Source organism: Ooceraea biroi, chromosome 6 (genome assembly GCF_003672135.1).
Source record: "Ooceraea biroi isolate clonal line C1 chromosome 6, Obir_v5.4, whole genome shotgun sequence".
Taxonomy (NCBI): Eukaryota; Metazoa; Arthropoda; class Insecta; order Hymenoptera; family Formicidae; genus Ooceraea; species Ooceraea biroi.
In genome coordinates this window covers 15,422,862-15,437,339 of record NC_039511.1, presented here as the reverse complement: position 1 = coordinate 15,437,339, position 14,478 = coordinate 15,422,862, and the positions used below count along the sequence as shown (strand labels likewise).

Below are 14,478 nucleotides of genomic sequence, written 5' to 3'. Positions count from 1 at the left end.
TTATCACAAACTTGTCCATTACAGTAAAGCCGAAGATTAACACCTTGCGGTATTATTTGTAATAATCCGCAAAATACATATTTTGTGACATCGGTTATGCAAACGTGAGTGAATAAAATAACCGATAAAGTTACGTTTCGCGGTCGATACGAATTTATGAAACCGACAAAATTATAACAATTTCATAATAATGTTCTTTTCTTTCTTTTATGCATGCAAAAAACACTAAATACAGAGACTAGAGGGTGGACGCTAATAATTTTTCAGAAACCTATGCAGATTCGCGGAGGAGCCGGCGGCGACATTGGAAACTGCGGGATTAAAGCGAAACGAATATCGGGCCCGGCGCGTCTCACCGTGTCATAAATTTCGCGCGGGACACCGTGTACACACAGATATATTAAAAGACAGTTCGACGCCGTGAGCTAAGGGGGTGGTTGCCGCCGGCCGATTCACGAACGGTGGTCGGGACGCGGATACGGGGGAATGCAACGCGCCGAGGGCCGGACGCAAAGCGGTTTGCATTTTTCATGCCGGGGCCGCCCCGGCAGTTATTGAAAATATTTACATGTTATTTATGGGGCACACATGCCTCAAGAACCAAACGCGCGCCACCGAGCTAACCCTCCGTCGACCTCCCTCTACGTCGACTCGCCTCCACCTTCCGCACGCAAACCCTTTTTCCGCCTCTTTTCCTCCGACTGCCTCCCTTTTTCTGTTTCGTCGTTCCCTGCGGAACGGCGGTATTCCGCTCTCCTTCTCTCACATCTCCTTCATCCGCTCCCGAGGCAACATCCCCATCCGTTCCCATCCTTTCTCTCTCCCTATCCTCCGACAACCTGCCGGGAACGTCTTGAGAATTCTACAAAACGTTTCAACGCCTCTCTTACCGCTTCCGTTTCCTTTCCACCGACGAAACAACGAATACTCGTATGGATTGAATTTTTGATGGAGCCGATCCCTCCGGGCTCTCGACCTCCACACCCCTCAACCACCCCACCACCTCATCACCGCTCTCCTACGTCCGCGATGTTCAGGGATATTCGCGAGTGCATGGAAGTCGTCGCGACGACTTCCTTCACATCGATTTCTTTGGGCACGTGATACGAGATTCGAACGAGGTTGACGACGACGCAAAGGGCGCCCCTAAGAGGAACGGAAAGGATGGCGGTGGCGCGCTACGGCGTCCGCGAAATCGGAAGGCGAGTGTCGGTGATTGTTATTCCGCGTCAGCGACATTCGAGAAACGCGCGGATGCAACGCCATGTGCGTTTCCGCGATGGCGTTCGCGCAGAAAGCTAGTTTCGCGACCCGGTTCATTTCGCGACAGCCAGTTGCGCGGCGGCAACAGCGGTTCTTGTGATCTGCCGTGTCAATGTACGAGGCAACGCGTGCAAACGCAAATCCACACACCAATGCCAAAATTTCGCCAAATTTCGTCAGATCTACACGAGCGTCATTTCCAAGATTCACGGCATTTTTCGGTGGAGAAATACCGACTGCCGAATTCGTTGAAGAATAGATAGGTGGAAGGCATTCTGCGTGTACGAACATATGTGTGTACATCTCGTCTCACAGGCTGGCGATACGCGACCAGGGGTGGTATACGCGCCGCTTTTTGGCAGATTTTCGCGGGATGGCCGGTCGAAGCGACAATCGCTGCAAACGAACGGCCGCTGAATCGGCAGTCGTCCAATCAGCATTAAAACGTCGAACAACACGAGCGAGAACACCGCAGGCGACTCGCATTTGCATAGAACGAAACTGTCCGGACGCACTCGCGCTCTCGCCCTCTTTCTTTCTTGCTCCCACCCTTCCTCCCTCTCTCTCCTTTATCTCTCTGTCTCTCTCTTTTATGACACCGCGTTTATGACGGCGTACGCGCAATGTACGCCGAAATCATGGACACCGGCCTCGGAAAATTACGCGAATAATTTATTCCTTCTCCGTCGGGTGCTGCGCCGGAATTTAATTAGAACTCGCGGCTTGTCAGCCCGTCGATGGTCATTGCGAGAGCATATATCGATCAAATTGTACAATGATATATAATATAAACTGTCATGCAGTGAAATAATGCATTGGATATTCACGGCTATTTAACCGTTCTTGTCATGAATGTGCCGTGCAATTTCGTCATTGTAAACAATATTCCCGTATTTTTGTTACACGCATAAAGTATCGAAAATAATCGAGAAAAACAATGTATTTATTGCAATATTTTTTCACTTATTTCCAGATACCTCCAATCATTAATTGAATGAATCTCAATTTTATATCGAAAAAATATGTAAAAACAACTGTATTTTTTAAAATAGAAACAAAGATATTTATCGAGTGTAACATCGAAGGCAGAATGTAAGCAGATTAGCTTGATTACGCTGCATTGTAATTTTTATTCCACATCCCGATCGAACCCCGCTTATTCAACTTGGAAGAGATTCAGCCGTGATTCATGGCAATTATCCGCAACAAAGGACGAAGACGGAATCGTATCGCTAGTCACCGATCTTATTAGAACGATAGATCAGAATATCAGAAAAGTCGAGGGCCACTCGAGTCATCCGCAGGATAAAGCGGGGTTCCATCGCGGAACCGGCGCTCCATCGAGGTACCGGCACCGCGCCACTTGTCACCCCCGGCCATTGTACGTGAATAATCTATAAAAGGCTGAGTAGAAGGATGGCGGCTGACGTGTCTCTTGTCTACTTGAGCACGGCTTCCACGATCCTCTACTTTTCATCCTGCTCCTCATCTCCTCCACTGCGTCTTCCACCGCTCGACCATCCCTTTCTCCTTCCGCCCTTTTATCCCTCTTTCTCTCTTTCTATCGTTCTTTCTCCCTTTCTCTCGCTCGCCTCGGCCGATCTGACTGTTCTCTGCCGGTCTCGTCGCCCTTTTCGCATGCTTCCCAAGTCGTCCCGACTACGGAAGGGTGTCACGCCGAGCTGACGCGGTGCATTTGTTTGTCACAGCCTCCCTTGCTCCGCCGCAGGGCTGCAGGGCCACTCCGGCATACGGACAGCATCCCGGACACGTGCCGCGAAAAGAAATCCCGGCCGGAATCAGTTCAAGATAACGCAACGCGTCGTGAAGTCTCTTGCTCGTAGCTCAGGGGAAATTCGACGAAGTAGAAGTCCCATGAAAAGTCGCGGGAATACCCGAGTTTACGGGATAAGTTCGTAGATTATTGGAAGTCTCAGCGGGAATTGAAGGGTCCGGCATGACAAAGGGCTGTCTTCAAAGGGTTTCAATTCGCGAAGACATACTTTACTCCTTACATATGCAAATTAGATGTTACGCATATATATCTCTGTTGCAAAATTTATGAAACAGATCGTCAGAACGCGAAGTTTCCACAAACAAATCCAAACACGCTCTTTTATCATGCTCCACATGATTAGCAAAATTTTTGTAATCGATTACTAATCATTTATACATTTTCATCAATTGACCAACAGTAATAAAAACGAATTGAACTTAAATAAAACATTAATAACAATAACGGTCAAGAAACCATATTGCACACACCAACACATTATCTGACACATATTGTGTCCCATATGTGGCAGATGAGACGTCAGCTACAAAGAAGAAGAAAATAATAAAACGCAAAGTAAGTGAGCGGAGCGCAGCTCGCGCATACCTAAGCCTCGTATCGCGCCGAAAGGCTGCGCTTCCACTCCGAGAATTTACCGGGGTGAAGCGGGATAACTGCGCGACCCCAGCACCAACAGGAGCTGGAAGGGTGAAGGAGGACTCCAGTGTATTAGGTGTATTTATGTAGGCGGTCTCATTGCGCGCAAACTTACTGTAAGTACCGGCAGTTACTTAGCCCGACAGTTTCTGCTATTGCAGCTGGCTGCGATATAGCCGGAACGAGTCGGGACCGTAGCTTCATAGCTGAAGCCAGTTACGGACCCAGCTCGCGCGGGATAAGGCGAGAACGCTCCGCGCATTCCGCTACCTAACGTTGCAGCCCCTAGAAAACGTGTCCTTTTCTCCCTTTCTGCCTGCTAGTGGCGTCGTTGTCGCCACGCGTTCGCCGCATCTCGCCCACCGCGGAAGTTTCATCCGCGGTCGCTGCTTTGTCGCGTCGGCTATATACGCAACTGCTCTTTAACTAACCGTCTTAATCCGCTCCGTCGAGGAGGCGCAGACAATCAGCTCCACAGACGGAGCGAGGAACATGCGAAACTCGTTGCGAGCTCGCCGATCTTCCGACTCGACTCGCTTTCCCCTCTGTCAGGTGTTGCTGCTTCTTGTGCGAAACGTTTTCTCTCTCTGTCTTCTTTTGTTCTGTTTTCTGTGTCTTATCAAACAAATATATGAAGAGGAATATTCTTCTTCCTTCATCGATGACAATAAAGGGAGATGACAAATTTAATTAAGTTACGATGTCATTGTACAGCCTGGAAACGCGTTTTTACGCCCGCAACGTTTTCTCTTCAATTCTCCAGCCAGGATATAGCTTCTCATTTTGCGCTCGTAAAACCGCTCTCGCGGGATTTCCGCCGCGATGTGGATTGAAATGTTTCCGCGGGATCAACTTAACTGCATAATAATCCCAAATACAAGCTGCACTAAAGGCGTCTTTGGTCACACGTTACATCAGCCGCCATTAAAAGGATACGCCGAATCGAGTTACAACGAGCGCGGGCGCAAGAACGCGTCAAGTCGAACGACTTTTATATAGTTCTTCTTTTTCCTCCCTTTTCCGGCCCTTCCCTTCGGGGGAGGAGGGTTCTCTCCATGTTCTCTCTCCTTCGCTATCTCCCGCCCTTTCCGGCTCTTCGCTTCTCTCTATCCCCGTCGCCTTAATGACCGGCTGAATATTTATAAAGCCGACATCGTCTAGGTGGCCGGTAGTGAGGCCGTGAACGCCACCGCGTCCCATGGAGTCTCATTGTAATTGCCCTGTTCTTCTTGACTTTTCCTTGAAAAGGGATCCCGTTGAATTGCATTATGCAAATCGCAATCTCCCTAAGTCAGCCCGCCCGGCCACCGCGAGCTGCGGAGACCAGGAGAGACGTTTAAGTCGAGCGGGAAAAACGCGGGGAAAAATCTGCTCAATAGCTTGCTCGGTGTGGCCGGCGCGATAACGATATCCGCAGCCACACTCGGTCGGTCGCCGCTAATGATAAGGTGGCGGTTCTTACGTGACGGTGTGAGATCGTGTTGTACCTGAGTGCAGATCTTTTTGCTGTCTGTCACTTGTGAAAATAAAAATATTTTGTGCAGCGAGAAAATTCCTTTTCCTTTAAATAATTTTTATCCGCATAGGTTGACCGGAGCAGATTGGAGTAAATCATGTTCTATTATGCATGCGACTTGGACGCGCAAGTTTAGAATCGTTAGTAACCGAAATTGTGCCGCGTTTCCGCGTTTCCGTGTAGAAACGCGGATTCTTTTTAATTAAATCATACGTCCCACGGTTTTCTAATATGACTAGAATTAGCAGACTCATGAAAGCATAATTTTGCTTGAAATTATGGAGTATATACCGTTAGATGTTTACCGCAGCCAATCCTTTTACGATAATTACAAGAAAAATGATAATATTTAGATACATTTTAATATAACATGCGGTGTAACTAAGAAAAGGTGCTGTAATTTAAGTGAAGCCTTTTAACTAATTGCGGTCGCTAGTTTAACTACATAATTGTAGAACTAGATATTATAAACATCGCGTAATGAAACTTTGCATTAATTTTCATGATTTACATTATTTTCGTGATTTACATTTTTCGTAAATATACGGTATAATCGTGCTTTAAATAATATATATCTATATATTATTTTCAAGGGAAAATACGCGCATCATCCCTTCAACAAAAGAGATCAAACTCGCGTAATAGGCAGGAAACGGAAATAGTGAAAAATTAGCAACATTCCCGCCGAATGACAAGCGAACGCAATTTTCTAATTTCATTGAGTTTTTAATTCACGACAACTTTTTCTTGCCACGGCGGCGCCAACGAGAAACGCGAGGTACTACAGGGGAAGGATATGAATATTCATCGGGCATTTAGGCCGCGACGTAACTCAATTAGTGACGGAATTATTGTCCTCCGCGCGATGGAAGCACGGGAACAAGCCAGAGCCAGAGGAGAAACCTCTAGTCCGCTCTGTCTGATTTGTCGGCGAACTTCTTGGGTCACTCTCGCCTGAGCGCGATTTTTAATCCTTTTGAAGGAGAAAATTCAGTTTCCGCATTTTATTCAGAAGGGATGACCTTTCCACCAAACCGTGGAAGTTTAAAAGAGAAACAGTTACTTAAAATATGGACTTTGTAATATAATTTCAAGAAATTTAAGAAATTATTATGCTCATTGTTCAATCTCGGCTTTTGTATAATATTAGTACAGATACTGCAATAATGTATTTCTCTTTTTATATATTTTATTAAAGAAGATTTAATTATATAATCGTATCGCCCATCAAAATTATATAATCGTATGTTTTTTATACGCATTTGTATTATTATACTTTTCATTGGGTTTTGTTATAAATTTTTCATTTTTATTTTATTATTAATTTTATTATTAATTTCATTGTTATAATTTTTCATCTTTAATGATGAATAATTCAGCATAATTCCATGTCATTAAGATCCTATTGTACAGACTTGACAAATCAAAAATTCAAAAATACATTCTCCTCAAATTTTCTTCAAATTTATATAATAAAATTCTATGACATTGTAAATGCGAGTGAGAATTTTAAATGCTTGAGTTTAAAGATTAAATGTGGCATGAGAACTGCTTAATGACTCTGACTGACAGAGCATCTTTCTCTGAGAAATATTTCGCAAAATCGAGTTCGGATTTTTATGATATTTTTTGCTTAGTTATTCGTTATCAAAGGAATGCTTGATATTGCCTTTTGCGCTTGCCTCTCGATGGATAATTTATGTTGGATGAGGCATCGTAATAGCTCGTCGCGGAGCTGGAAAATTAATTTCATTCCCGGATTGTCACGCACACACCACAGTCCAGTCCATCCCTTGCAAGTCTTGTCCATCCTACCGCGCCGGAATTCGTTAATATTCATGACCGTGGGGGATAACGCTTATCTCACAACGCTGAAATAACTCGATAGCGCGAGCAGTTCTGACTTGGCATTTTCTGGTATCGCTTTTTCGGTTCTTCCTCTCATAAAAGCCTTTAACTTCAGTTTGTTCTCTATTATTGTGAACTGTCGACCATTATAGCCGGATCCCGGTCAGAGCTTGATGGAATTATTTTCGGCAATGCTTTTACATTTCATGAACTTTCAGTTGAAATATAATTTTACATTATTTGATAGACAATTCTTGCGTTCTCTCATTCTTCGATGTACAACATTTTCGTTTTATATAATTAGAATTTCTCACATAACTGTCAAAATTAAAGGTAGATTAAACAAATATAGTAAATTTTACATTTTACGCTCAGATATTACATTGCTTAATATCTTTTCTGCCTATATCATATCTGGTCAAAAATTTATACAAGACACAATACAGATATTACATAAAGAATTCGCGGCTCAATTAATTAGTAGGAGAATTGTGGACTTCGTTGAATTTAATGATAATTCCGTAGACAACGCACAATCTACCTTGTACCAAGCAGTAGATATTAATTAATTAGTCCAGCATAAAAGGTTTATTTAGAAATTAAACGATTCACGCAAGCTAAAGCGAACATCGGGTGCACCAAGACCGAGGAAGAAGCACGGAGAAAAAAAGCTGTGGATGGCCACCTGTTGATACCGTCCTAAATATTCGTCACGCGTCTTGCTCTGACTGATTATTACAAATATTTGATTACATGCAGCCCGTCGAAAAATTCTAAACGCTTCGAATCACTTCTCAAAAGATGACATTGTTTCTTGCCTTGGTTCGCCGTGGTTTCAAAATTTGCACGCAGAGTTTGCTTCATATCAATTTCTGTTTTTATTTATTTGTATTTTCTATACATTCTTCTTCTTAATTTCCCCAAAACTGGCGTTATAACAAAGATCGTTTTATATGTTTTCTTTCTTTGATTTCAGTAAGTTATAAGCTGAATCGAATGAAATAAACGTAATGCAACGGTTTTAATTTGTCTTCCCGAATGTTTATATTATACTTAATAATGCGAAATGAAATATTACTTCATTTCACATTATTAAGTAAGAACGATCGATATAGGTAAATGCATAACATACATTAAACGTTTGCGAATATTACATATTAAGCATTAAATATGCTTAGGATAGATAATTAATAAATTATACGAATAATTGTGATAATATGATACTCATTTAATGAATAATATGCATTCAGGGTAATAGTATATATAAATTTGCAATTATTTTATCGCAGCTAAAAATCTGTTCACCGCGTTTAAATTGACTCTGTGTACACGCATAAAATTAATGACTGATTTCGTTTTATGTTTTATTATAATTGTTCATCAATCCACAAGTAAACATTCAAACAAGAAAGCTCGAAATTTCCTTTATAGTCAGCGAACTTGAGTGGAGGAATAAGACGTCTTTTCCGTTCCTTCACTTTCTTTTCGCCCTTCAACGATCCTTGAACGCGTACGAACTGATCACCTTTCTACGTCGCTAGAAACTGGCTTTGATCTTATGTGTCACTATGAACTACGAGTTGATGAAAGAGTATGTGCTGTGAGTGTCCGTTTTGAACTTACACTTGTGCACGTTACGGGAATAATATTTAATTAAATTATAATAAATGTATTCGGTACGTAATCTTAAATCGAGTTGATTCGATTAAATTACTGATAAGTGAACAGTTTAATAATTTTCAATTCTTCTTTACTTTAGAAAAACAAACACATATTTCAATTTATTATTGGCAACGCTCATCCTTGAAATTCCTGAACAACATAGTTGCTGAGATTATCCGTAAAACTTCCCATGTGAAACATAATGCATACTCTTACTCGCAATGAAGCACAATCAATATACGTTTACAAAAAAATCACGTCCCCTTTCCGCGTCTCACATACGCCTGTATTTCCATGTACGCGGGCGTGCGTGTTCGCCAACATGCCGGGCAAAGCCGGCACGATAGATCGATAACGATATCGCGCGGGGGTGTCATGCGTCCTTTTGTTGCGTAGGAAATTCCGTCGCCGACAGGGAGAACCGCAACAGACGGGATCACCGAGCGCACCGGCTCGCGACGACGTTTGAGAGTCTGAAGAGCGAACGAGGAAACGACGATGCAACGACGCTGAAGAAACACAGGGAGGAAAGGGTACGTGGAGAAAAAAGGAATGGCGAGAGGCTTGCAGGACGATGCAACAGAATCACTTGACGCAAAGAGAGCGAGAGACGGCAGAGCCGACGGCTTGCATCCGGGGAAATAGAAGGGTAGGTGGCTGGCTTCCGCCTGTCTGTTGCCATAGCGACCTCGGCCGCCCTTTGGCTCGGCGAAAGGGCCACAGACGGTAAATCTCTTGTACGTACAATAATCCCGCGGGTTGCCATTTTGCAATCCGTCCCATCGCGAGGCGAGGCGTCTTGCACACCCCCGTTGCACACGCACCGAGACGTCACGTTGTTTTCGTACGTCCCGTCGCGCCGCGACGCCTCGTACGTATCGCCGTCTCGCGTGACGTCCGCGTCGTCTCGGTGTGCTGAAGAATTTCTTGTTACATCGTCGATTTTCGCATCGTGCGATGTAACGACGGCGTACAAGAGAGCGTTCGCTCTTTGCGTTTTGTTACGTTGCGCTGGAATTTTCGAGGAATTTGCATTGACGTATGCAATTAAGTTCAAGCGATAAAAATGAATTATTAAACACGTTGGAAGTATATAGTATTGAAAATAGAAATCTTCCGTTACTTTCCATTAATTAGTTGCTTTTAGTTAAGCATTACTTTTATTTACTTTTATTTAAGTTACTTTTATCTAAGTTACAATAGAATAGATAACTTCACTAGGCCAAGTTAATTTTTGTAGTTTTCTTTACAGAGTTGTTTTACTCAGTCAGTAATAAATGTTTCTTACGAGATTTTATTCGTTCCGTTCAGTTTCTGCTGCTAAAACTAGCTAAATACACAAGAATAAACATCCTTCGAAGCGTTCCGCTCGTCTGAAAGCTTATTTACGTATTTTCTTGCGCTCTCAATCGCGCGATACGAGAAATCGGGATTTTCACGAGCGGTGACTCGCCCGTTCATCTTTGTAATCCGCTTTCCGGCAATCGCGACGTTTCCGACGGAAAATTTTCATCCGTTCGTTGTGTGTTCATTCCTTCGCATTATTATCCATTCGTTCATGTTCCACTTGCGCTTCGGATCAACTTGCCAGTCCGGCTTTTCCACGGTTTTCGAAGGGTCGAGTCTCTTCAGTAAAATTGGCAATAACCTGTCCGGTTCCCTTGTCCCCTGTCGTAACAACGTCGTCACGTGTATGGTCAAAGATTTCCCTTCAACTGTGAAATATCTGCATTCTATAAAAAACAAGAGTGTTTAGCGCAGAACGATTTATGTTATCAGCCGTATACTGTCCTAATTTAATCATCGATATAAGAACGTAATGTATTATTTTTATGTGTTGTGCAGCAGATTAATAAATTTTCAAATTAACTTAATCAAAATCTAGAAACTTAAAGAAATCTTCTTGATGTTGAACCGACTAGAGAGAGTTCAATCTTTCTCGTTCGACATCGGGATTGATCTGCCAATGTGTCCAATTTCTCTTGAATCTATTACATATTTTTCGTAAAGATTTATTTTGCAATTTCGTTTGTCCTCTAAGCCTATAAAAGAGCCGCGTTTATATCTAGCGTGCTGAGCCTTCAGAATAATCTCGCAATTCTCTGTATCCGGCGAGATAGACGACGAGGCGTTTCGCTACGAAAGAGAAAGAGAGAGGAAGGGCACTCGTCTGTGGAGTTTCGCTTCATTCCGCAGAGCCTAAATTCGTTTCACGGATGGGCTGAATTTCTAAGCCGCAGCAGGGATTCGAAAACGAAGCACCGTTGCGGCACCGTGCTTCGACGATGCAACCTAATTCCGAAAGTTGGTTTCGCCGCATACATCCCCCGTTGCGTCATTCTAGAGGGGAAACGGGAAGGGACGGAGAGACAGACAGGAGAAACGCTTAGGAAGCGTCGTTTTATTTTCGCTTTCAGACGAAATAATTATGCAGGGTCTCCTGACGTGCGAAAGTAAGCGCTCTCTCTATCTTCCTAGACTAAAGAATTCTCATCGTAACGAGAACGGCGCTTCTCAAAACGAGGACAGCCCCACTGGTCCTGATTTAGTAGGGGTGATTTTCGCGTCACGCGAGCCGGCGTCTAAAATCGTGCCGCGCTAGCTGCAACTTTTTTCACATTCGTGTCCGTAGCGTTCGTTTAAATTCTTGATACCATCGGCCGTTTAAGTGATCAAGCTGTGAAGCTAAAATCTACTCAGAAACGAGACGATTAGAGCGCGCAGCTGAGGGCAAGAAATCAAATCTCGTCATCTGGCGGACTTGACGAGTTCCCTTGCTGATTACAGCAAGCTGAAGCTACTCGTTGGCGCGATCGCCGTTCTTCAGTCCTCCAGCTGCGCCAGGGAGAGCAGCGATAGCTCTGGGACATGCTGCACGCTAATAGCGCGTAAATATTGGTTGTGACGGAAGGTAGGTAGCTACGCGAAAGCATGGGGGAGGAGCGAAAAGACGCGCCGTTTACTAGGGTGAGTGCCAGGAATGCAATTTTCGGATCCCCGAATGCGCGCGACGAGTCGACCGCTGCATAAGCATCCGCATAGATTTGGATAAGGACCGCGCATTCTGAGTGTCACCGGAGGCTATAGCAAACTCCTATCCCGCGAGAGCTACGAGCTACATTAGCGAATACTTGCGACGTCCCGCGCCACCCCCTTGCCGCACCGGCAGCATTCTGAGACGCCACCCGCGTCTCAGACGACCAGCAATTTCGACCATATTATCTGACCACCCTTCTGCCTGCCGTAAGAAGATGCCGGCGGAAGTGTCAAATATCTCTTTCCTTTTATCGATACTAAACTCTGTCTTTCTTCTGATAAAGAACATAATCCACGTTATCCTTCATCAAGAATTTTCATGGAAACACGCGAAAGATATTTAATGTAGATTCTATAAAATTCCGCTAAATCAGGTCCTAAGATTCGTGATCATTTCCATAATCGTATCTTTGGAAAGGGAAATTTGAAGAGAAGCGTTAAATAAAAAGTAATTTGGAAAATATTCTACTTTCAAAAATGACAAAAAGTTTAATTTTCAAATCGACGTTAATTATAAAAAAAAAGAAATAAAATTGCAAGAGCATCAATACGCAATGACGTATCCGAAGGAAGACGTCATTAAATCAATTTGTCAAACAGGTCGGTGTCTTCCATCCCTAAATAAAATGTCGCCCGTGTGTCGCGTGTTCTTGCAAGATGCGGGCGAGATGTCCAGTGAATTCTGTGTCACGTAACAAGGTACGAAGTGCGCGAAGTCTAACCTGTAAATAGGCCAGAGCCACTGTTCGACTTCATATTCCGCGGGTGCTCTCAGAAATATGGATCGCATAAAGGATCGGACGGGTCGCCGCGCATATCCTCGCATATCCAGGCGAGGTTTCCCTGTTTCGCAGACATCCATGCTGGAAAACGCATTCGGAGCGGGTGGAGGCACTCTTCCAGAAGGGGGAGGAAAACATTCGATTCATGCGACACGTGACGATAACGTGACAGGACTGTCGGCGACACGTGCGCGTTTCCGTTACCACGGCTTCTTCCTGCCTCCCGCATGGAAACATTATTCGGTTATATCTTATTCCTCAGAAGAAGAGACAGATAGAAAGAGAGAAGGTGGAAGAGAGAAGTGGGATGAGGAATGAGAGGAGTATCTCTTATTTATCTTGTTTCTTACCGATGTGGCTGGCGAAATATAATTGCAATGGCTTGTATGAGACTTCTTGCCCGAGGCTGTGTTTTATGCGGACCGTGAACGGAGAGCATCGGTGCGGGAGCATCCGTAATAAAACAAGTCGCGTAAAGTTTATGCGCGTATAAACTTATGTATGCGACATTCTCGCGATTAACCGTCGACAGTTACGTTTAAAATTCGACTAATCCGGCTTATGGAATTACGTCCGGCAATAAAAAGTGCAATATTTCACGTTGCGCGTTAAAGTTAAAAAGTTCTCGCAGGTTGTTACTTCTTACTTGTAACGAGCACAAGGAATTATCGGGTATCACAAGAAGATTACACAAAGAGGAGAGAAGAAATAAGCGAAAATGAAACCGGTCTCCGTAACGCTCCGTGACACAGGATATTCGCGTAACAGACGAATGTGCTTTCAATACGACGGTGGAACGGTTGATGCGGGAAAAATACCGCGGAAAAGCCATAGTGAATGAAGAAGGGGCGCGAGTTAAAGTTAGTCGAGATGAGCGAACAATTCGTCTCGCATGTACCGAGTGCATTTATAACGACGTACTTTGCCGAAATCCCCCCTGTTTCCTCCTGAAAGTTCACTCCCACGTTACCCTCCCCGATTGTCCTTCCTCGACTTCCGCCCTCGAGCGCCCGGTGCGCCGCGCAAATTTATTCGCCGCTGAAATCATTTACATTTTATTTATCGTCCGGGGGAGCTCGCGTTGTCCGCGGGAACTTTCGAGGTAATTGCGCAGTACCAGCGTTTTTAACGCCGGGGGAGGAGCGACGTTCCAGATGGTGGCAATGTAAAAAGACGCGCTCTAAAATACTGCTGACTGGACCCGCGGAAGAAGAGCGGGAACAGCGAGACTAGTAAATAGAACGAGCCGAATGCATCCGCGAGGTCAGAAATATTTTGCTGGGGAAATAAAACTTGCCTTTTTGATAGTGTAATCAGCTGAATTCAACGCCACTTCGAGCTATGTTGAAATTTAATCGCTTTTCATTTTATGTATATTGGACATGTATATATTTTATAATATTATTTTTACGTTAGGATTATGTAATTAGTTAATTTATACACAATTTTAACATGTCACTATCGTATTGAGATAAATAAATTTTTAAATGCTGAATCTGATACTCGTTACTTATTGGCGATAACTAATATTGTATCAGAAATTATTTAAAAAATTTATTTATTAAAAATATAATTATTCAGTTGTTACACGTTTAAAGAATTAGGAACGCATCTCGCATGATTACATTTCACGGACTAATCTGAGAAGCAGATTGAGAAATCCGTTCTAAGGCCGATTTGCAAATACATAACATCATAAAATCGCACACACGCGCGGGATTATATTTTAATGTAAATTTGGATTACATCCTACGCATTTTGCGTCGCGTAGGCAGCAAAAATTGCAATCCGCGCAACGTAACGCCACAGCCTTTAAAAGTGACGCAATAAAAGCACGCCGTTAATCAAGAAAGGAACAAATAACAGCCGGTGGACAATAGTCTACAGAACGGTGGGTTTTCCTTGAACGGGCCGCAATAGGATTTGCCATGTGGAGGAGA

The 14,478-nt window shown here is 43.7% G+C and overlaps 1 protein-coding gene across 10 annotated transcripts in view; it reads right to left on the bottom strand.

The window, feature by feature from the left end:
• LOC105284583 (RNA-binding protein Musashi homolog Rbp6) overlaps positions 1–14,478 on the bottom strand; it is a 589,200-nt gene that overhangs the window by 229,897 nt on the left and 344,825 nt on the right. The gene's annotated exons all lie outside the window — the stretch shown is intronic.